We start from the raw sequence: 7229 nt of genomic DNA on the forward strand, positions 1-7229 counted from the left end.
ATAAATATTTAATTTAAAGTATTTAAATATATATATTTGTATATATATTGTATATATCTTTGTATATTATATATTTGTATATATATTGTATATTATATATATATAATATATTATATATCTTTGTATATTATATATTTATATATAATGTATTATATATTTATTATATGTATGAATATAATAATAAAATATATTATTTATTTATTATATTATATTATATATGTATATAATATATATATTATATGTATATGTGTATATACTATATATATGTATATATACTATATATATTCTATATACATATATATAGTATATATATATACACAATGATTATAATCTAAAATTATTCATTGCAAATTAATTTAATCTAAATAAATATAAATTTATTTAAATAATTTAGTTTAGGGGCACCTGGGTGGCTCCGTTAAGTGACTGACTCAATTTTGGCTCGGGTCATGATCTCACAGTTGTGGGATCATGCCCTGTGTTGGGCTCCATACAGATTATGGATTCTCTCTCTCCCTCTCCCTCTGTCCCTCCCCAGCTGGCTCTCTCTCTCTGTCTCTCAAAAAAATAAAAATAGGGGCACCTGGGTGGCTCAGTCAGTTAAGCAGCCGACTTCAGCTCAGGTCATGATCTCACAATTCCTGAGTTCGAGCCCCGCATGGGGCTCTCTGCTGTCAGCAAGGAGCCCACTTTGCGTCCTCTGTCTCCCCTCTCTCTGTCCCTCCCCAGCTCATGCACTCTCTTTCTCTCTCTCTCTCCCAAAAATAAACCTTAAAAATAATAATAAATTTTTAAAATTTTAAATAAAATAAAGTGAATAATTTAGCTTAATAAGCATTCTTAATAGTGAACGCTTTAAGGTCAAGAGAAAAAGTGTTGTCTTTTCTCCTCTGGTACTACAAGAAAACTAGAAAAGACTGTGCTGGGGGAAAAAATATTATCAGACCTAGAATGATGACCACATGGCAGAGGAACCTAAAAATTAGGTAAAGTAAAACATAATTGAACGTGTTTGGGATTTTACCTTGGTCAAAGATAGAGCTGTCTTCAGATATGTAAAGTAGGGGGAGTCCACTTCCCAGTAATTGAGCAATAGACGATTTGGAGCAATCTTATCACGCAAGGAAACTAGCAATGCTGAACAAAATATGAAAAGACATTTGCCTGAAGGCATCATTGAGCTAACAAGATCATGGGGATGTACTACTTCTGATCCAGGAGAGGACAGAGGCCTCTATTAGTTCCATTGTTGCCCTTCATTCACTATAAAACGAGTTCCTTAGAAACAACGCAGGGTGGACTGCTGTGATATTTAATACAGCGTTCTGTAAGCCCACGTATTGTGGTTTTTCCAAGAAGCATTTTGAGTGGCAAAGGCGAGCCCAAACCCAGAGTAAATGCCTATTCCAATGACAACAAACCATGACAGGTGGTCTAATGTAATCAATATGCCACCAGGTGGCTGGCTGGTCCCCCAGGAAACGGTACCATATCCAGAGCTCAGTGCTGGTCTCTACTTTTGGAGAGCAGGCACTCAGCAGCGGCTGTAGCCAGATGAATTTTGGTGAGCGAAAGCCTCTGTCACTAAGTCTGTACATACCCTTCACCCCCCCACCATTTTGTTCATAAACCATTTGAGCAAGAATAAGGCTTGCTGAAGAAAGAGGCTGAGTAATAGCCACAGAAAATGTCGTGTAAGAGCCTCCACTGCCCAGGTTGCTCTTTTGTGAACATTTGTATTAGACCAAAAAAATGCTTTGTGTGTGTGTACGTGTAGGTGTGTCTGTCTGTCTGTTCAGAAAGGACCATCCACCATCGAGCTAATTCTCTGAACTTCTGAGTTCCATGAACTGGCCCTTTGCAGCCATTCAGGAAGCCATATTCCATACCTAGCAGTAATGGGCTTCATTCCCGTCTCAAAGTGGAATCACCTGCTGTGGGTGAGACACCAACCAAGTAAAAGAGGACAGGAGAGCAAATCTGAGAAAGTTCACAAGATGGTACTAATCCAGGGATCTGGGAGCTCTGGTGCCTGAGGAAGGAATGCTTCTACCAGGAAACACTATCGTGGTAAATTGGATACCTGGAGCTGAACTCTGGCCGGTTTGGACTCCTTATGCTACTGAACAAACAGGCAAAGGAAACGATCACTATATTGACTTGGGTAATTCATCCAAACTCCCAAGGAAAAATTGGGTTGCCGCTACTCAGTGATGACAAGGGGCACTGAGCCTCTTTGTACTCTTTACTCAAAAGTTCTTCAGCCCTAGGAGTGCAACAGTCCAATTGTTACTTACCCTGTTGTGTTATACCACTCTTGTGGTTTCCCTACATTTGCCCACAACTTTGTAAATAATCCCTTTATTAAATCCATCTATTTCCTGCTAGGATTCTATCTACTATTCTAGGCACTGAAGATATAGCCATGAACAAAACAGGAATATCCCCCCAAAATAACTCCTGCCCTCATACAGCCAACAATCAAATGAGACCAACCAACAGCTGTGCCCACCAATGGACCTCCAGAAATTTCACTGTCAGATTTATTTCCCACCCTCTGACACCCACATCTCTTACTAAAACGTCTAGAATCATTGCGACTTCTTACTTACCAGGTCCAATCAGTGTAATATCATCATTCTCGTGGACTAATGTGGTGTCTTGTGGAAGGGAAAGGTTTATGACATGGGACTGGAGAGTTGATATACTTTGGAGGTAGGACAGTGGAAGTGTCTTGCTGGCCATGCAAATTGCTTCTGGTGGTCACTATCAAGGTATCAAGGAAAAGTATTTGCCAGATCAAGGGCTGCGTATTAGGTACCAGGAAATGTATTAATGTACTCAAGTAATGAAAGCACATCTGAAAAACAGAGAGGGAGGCAAACCATAAGAGACTCTTAAATACAGAGAACAAACTGAGGGTTGCTGGAGGGGAGTTGGGTGGGGGGATGAGCTAAATGGGTGATGGGTACTAAGGAGGGCACTTGTTGGGATGAGCACTGGGTGTTATATGTAAGGGACGAATCACTAAATTCTACTCCTGAAACCATTATTACACTATATGTTAACTAACTTGGATTTAAACATAATTAAAAAAACAAAAAACAAAAAACCACACATCTGGAACAGCAGTTGCAACTGGAGTCACCACCTAATTAAAAATATGATAATTCACTATTATTCTCCAAGAGCCATCTGTTTTCTGCACAGGCCAGTATGAGAGTTGAATAGGAATGGGATAGGTATTCCCAGCCCTGAATCCTTCAAGTCCTTGATGGTGGCACTAAGCTCTGCAGTCCATCCAGAAATGTGGTTTTTCTTTGGTTTACTTTTCTTTTTTTTTTTTTCCTTAAACAATAGGAATTTGTCTCATAGTTCTATAGTTCTAAAGTCTACAAGCCTGAGATCAAGGTATGGGCAGGGCCATGCCCCCTCCGAAGGCACCAGAGAAGAATCAGTCCCAGGCCTCTCTCCTGGCTTCTGGTGCTTTGCTGGCAATCTCTGGTGTTCCTTGGCTTATGGCACCATAACTGCGGTCATCACATGGCATTCTTCCCGTGTATACAACACTGTGCCCAACTTTCTCCTTTTTATGATGACACAAGTCATATTGGACTAGAGGCTCACCTAATCCAGTATAACTCGTCTTAATTTAACTAATTACATCTGCAACAACCCTATTTCCAATTAAGGCCACGTTCTGAGGTACTGGGGGTTAGGGTTTCAATAAATGAAATTTGGGGAAACACAATTCACCTCATAACACACATCAAACTCATTATTCTACGGGCTTTCTGTGCCCATTTTATTTTCTCATTTCCACTCTATTCCTAGCTACTGGCATTTCTAACTTAGATGTTTTTTCCTTCCAGGAGGGGTCCCCACACATCCTCTTGGCCCCTTTAATCCAGTGTCTGTATTGCAGCCACCACCGGTTTTCCATTTTGTAGGTAGAGGCAGTTCTGTAGCTTCCATGTGTGTCTCTCTTACCATAACACTCCTCACGCCACAGGTCAGGGAACCAATGTGAAGACTGCCAGTTACTGAGTAGGTCTGTTCCAGCTATGCATTCCAGAGCTGGGGAAATGATCATAGGATTCATACATTTGGGGACCCACGGGACTCACTGAGACAGAGATCTAAGCTAAAACTCCATTAATCACCTGAATTTCATGGACCCCTGCTCTGGCTGGTGGACCAGAGTAGCATTTTGGACCTCCTACAATTAGTGTCAACTCAAAGACAGTATCCAGTAATCCCCAAAGGATGATTGTTTCCCTTTCCCCAGTGTACAGCCTCCCTAGTAAATAGCCATAGGTCCTTCAGGGGAAACAAGTCCTTGGGGAAAAGATTAATATAAATTTTGGCAGTGTAGCAGAGGTAGGCTTCTGCTCAATCTAGAACTCTTCCATTTACATAGATCAAGCAAGAATTTAGTAGAGCACTCACCTTTTCTTTTCTAGGTATGCCATAATCAACACCAACACCCTAGGTCTCTGTGAGTTAAGGTAAATGTTACTCTGACTCTGCTGTTTATTACCATAACCAGGCCATGTTGTCTTTGGCAACTAAGTGTCGCCACTTGGCCCCTCCTATCCTGGGATCACATTAACCTCATTGCATTTAGGGACCCCAGTTTGATGGAAGCAGTTCTCACTGTTTTTTCTGACCTACAAAGAGCTACCACTGTGCTCAAGGATGCTGGGGCCCCACACCCAAATTCATTTCTAAAGTAAAATTCTGAAAGGTGTCTTCCTCTGGACTCTCCCAGCGTGGGTGAGTAGGTCTTAACATGATAAATCTACCCTAACATTCCAATCCCATTAAGCCTTCAGATCCCTTCCTCTACAATATACCTACCAAAGCAGTTGTGGCAGTCTGACTTTAGTGTGGGCCATTTTTGAGTCCATGTTTCAGCCAACTAACCAAGCTGTTAGAGCCCTTTCAAATCCCTTGAACTAAAATACTAAATCCAGAATCTGTTTAGTGGGCCCATATCAATAAATTTGGCCTGATTCAACTTTATATTTATCTACAATTATCTTACAACCTTAAGATCCATTCCCACATAGACCCCAGATTTCCATCTGTATAGATTGGAAAAATTATGCAGTTCTTTTGGCGTGTAATTCACCTCATGGATTATACTTTGTACTTTACCCTTTGGTAACTGCTGGGACAGGAGTCTACTTGTGGGTTCTAGAAGCAAAGTAGGGTGGTGGAATCCTGAGGAGAAGCGGTAATGCCTTGCAAGGAACAGCTCTAGAGAGGCCATATCAGGTGTTTCAGACAAAGTAGGATTAATGTTCTCAGACAAGAGTTGAAGGGCTACTTCTGCTGGTAAGAAAGAAACAGCAGACCTTAGGGGTTCAATGGCCCCAACCTTACTGGGATCTTCCCATACGTCCCCATTCCACTGTTCAGGCTCCCATTCTTTCCCACTCAATGCTCTCACTGTAACAGCAGACATTCCTTGAGGTTGGGAAGTCATTTGTGTTGCAATTCACCCACTTGCAGGATAAGATTCTGGGTTTGGTTTTCAGAAATCTCAGCCCTGTAGCTAAGGACGTAATGGTTTCTTTCAGAGAAAATACAAAAAGAAAGCTTTCAGGTCATTAATGTGAAGCTTCAGCTAGGAATTTGAAGCACTGAGCTCATCTTTTTCTTTTTCTACTTTGTCCAGCTCAGTTAGGAGCAACCAGCCAGTCCCCTTACGCTCCTTGTTAGACTAAAATGTCCTAAGGGATGGTCATCCAGAATCTTGCTTTTTATGTGTTACCAAAATGTGGTACTTTGTGTGTCTCCATTGCCACAACACTCCATGGACTACTAGTACCCTCTTGAACACTGGAAACAGTCATTAATGTCTTTCAATTAATCAGATTAGAGACCATATTCCAGAAAACCCAGAACCAATTTTCAAAACTCATCCTCAAGGTTCTGTTTGTTTAGAATCACTTCTGGGTTCAATCAGAGAAACAGAACCAGCAGCAGATGTATATGGAAGAGATGTATTAGAAGAAATTGGCTAACACGATTGTTAGGGCTAGTTAAGCAAGTCCAAAGTCCATAGAGTAAGACATCAGGAAGGGCGGATGTTACCTCTTGAGCTGAACTGCTATCCACAGGAAGAATTTCTTCTTTCAGGAAATCTTAGTTCTGCTCCCAAGGCCTTTCAACGGATTGGATCAGCCCCACCCATATCCCCAAGGATAATCTCCTTTACTTAAAAATCAACTGATTGTACATGTTAATCACATCGACAGAGTATCCCCACAGCAACACCTTGAATAGTGTTTGAATAAGTGATAATTATAACCTAGCCAAGGTGACACATAAAACTCATCTTCACACCTTCTAAATCAGACACTCTGAGGGTAGGGCCAAGCAATCTGTATTTAAAGCCCTCTAGTGATTCTGATGCTTCTTCAAGTTTAAGAACCACTGGTTTAGAGAACAAATCAACAGGGAGGAACAGGAGTTGGGAGTCAACCACAATGTTTTATTACAATCAGCCAGTATCTGTTGCTTACAGTTAAAGAATCTTAGAAGATTCACCATACACACAAGGTCCTTAGTAGCAAACAGAAAATGACTCTACTAAATTGGGCAGAAAAGGAACTTATTAGCATTTATATTAAATAGCTCAAAAAACCCATGGGAAGGCTGGAAAACCAGGCTTAGGAAGAGGCAGGTTTTCAGACATGGGCATCCAGGCAGCACACAAACCAGCCAAGACATACCACAGCAATCATCCAGTTAATAGGGTCCCCTGGAAAGTACCACCAGACACTCACCAATACCTCCATGAAATCTTGAACTACCCTATCACTGCTGGGAATAGTCTCTTAATTGTCCTGAGGTCTTTGTGCCATTCTCTCCAAAGACCTGGAGGGAACATAGGACAGAAATATTGACAGAATTTAGTCACATGACCATGCCCTAGCTGCAAGGGGCAGGAAGAAGTAATTTTTGGCCCTCTTTCCTAAAGAGCTCAGAGTAGTAGAAAGATCTACACTTGAGATCATTACAATGAAATGTACTAAAATCAATGGTAAAAGTGTATATATAATGTATTATGGAAGAACAGTAGATAAGTTTAACCCAGTCTTGGAGGATAGGGGTCAGAATCTAAAAGATCAGGAGTTTCAGAGAGAAGCATTCATGAAACTACAGAAACACACCTAACTGGTTAAAATACCAGAAATCCTATCCTAACATCTGAAGTT

This window comes from Panthera leo, chromosome B1, assembly GCF_018350215.1.
Source record: "Panthera leo isolate Ple1 chromosome B1, P.leo_Ple1_pat1.1, whole genome shotgun sequence".
Taxonomy (NCBI): domain Eukaryota; kingdom Metazoa; phylum Chordata; class Mammalia; order Carnivora; family Felidae; genus Panthera; species Panthera leo.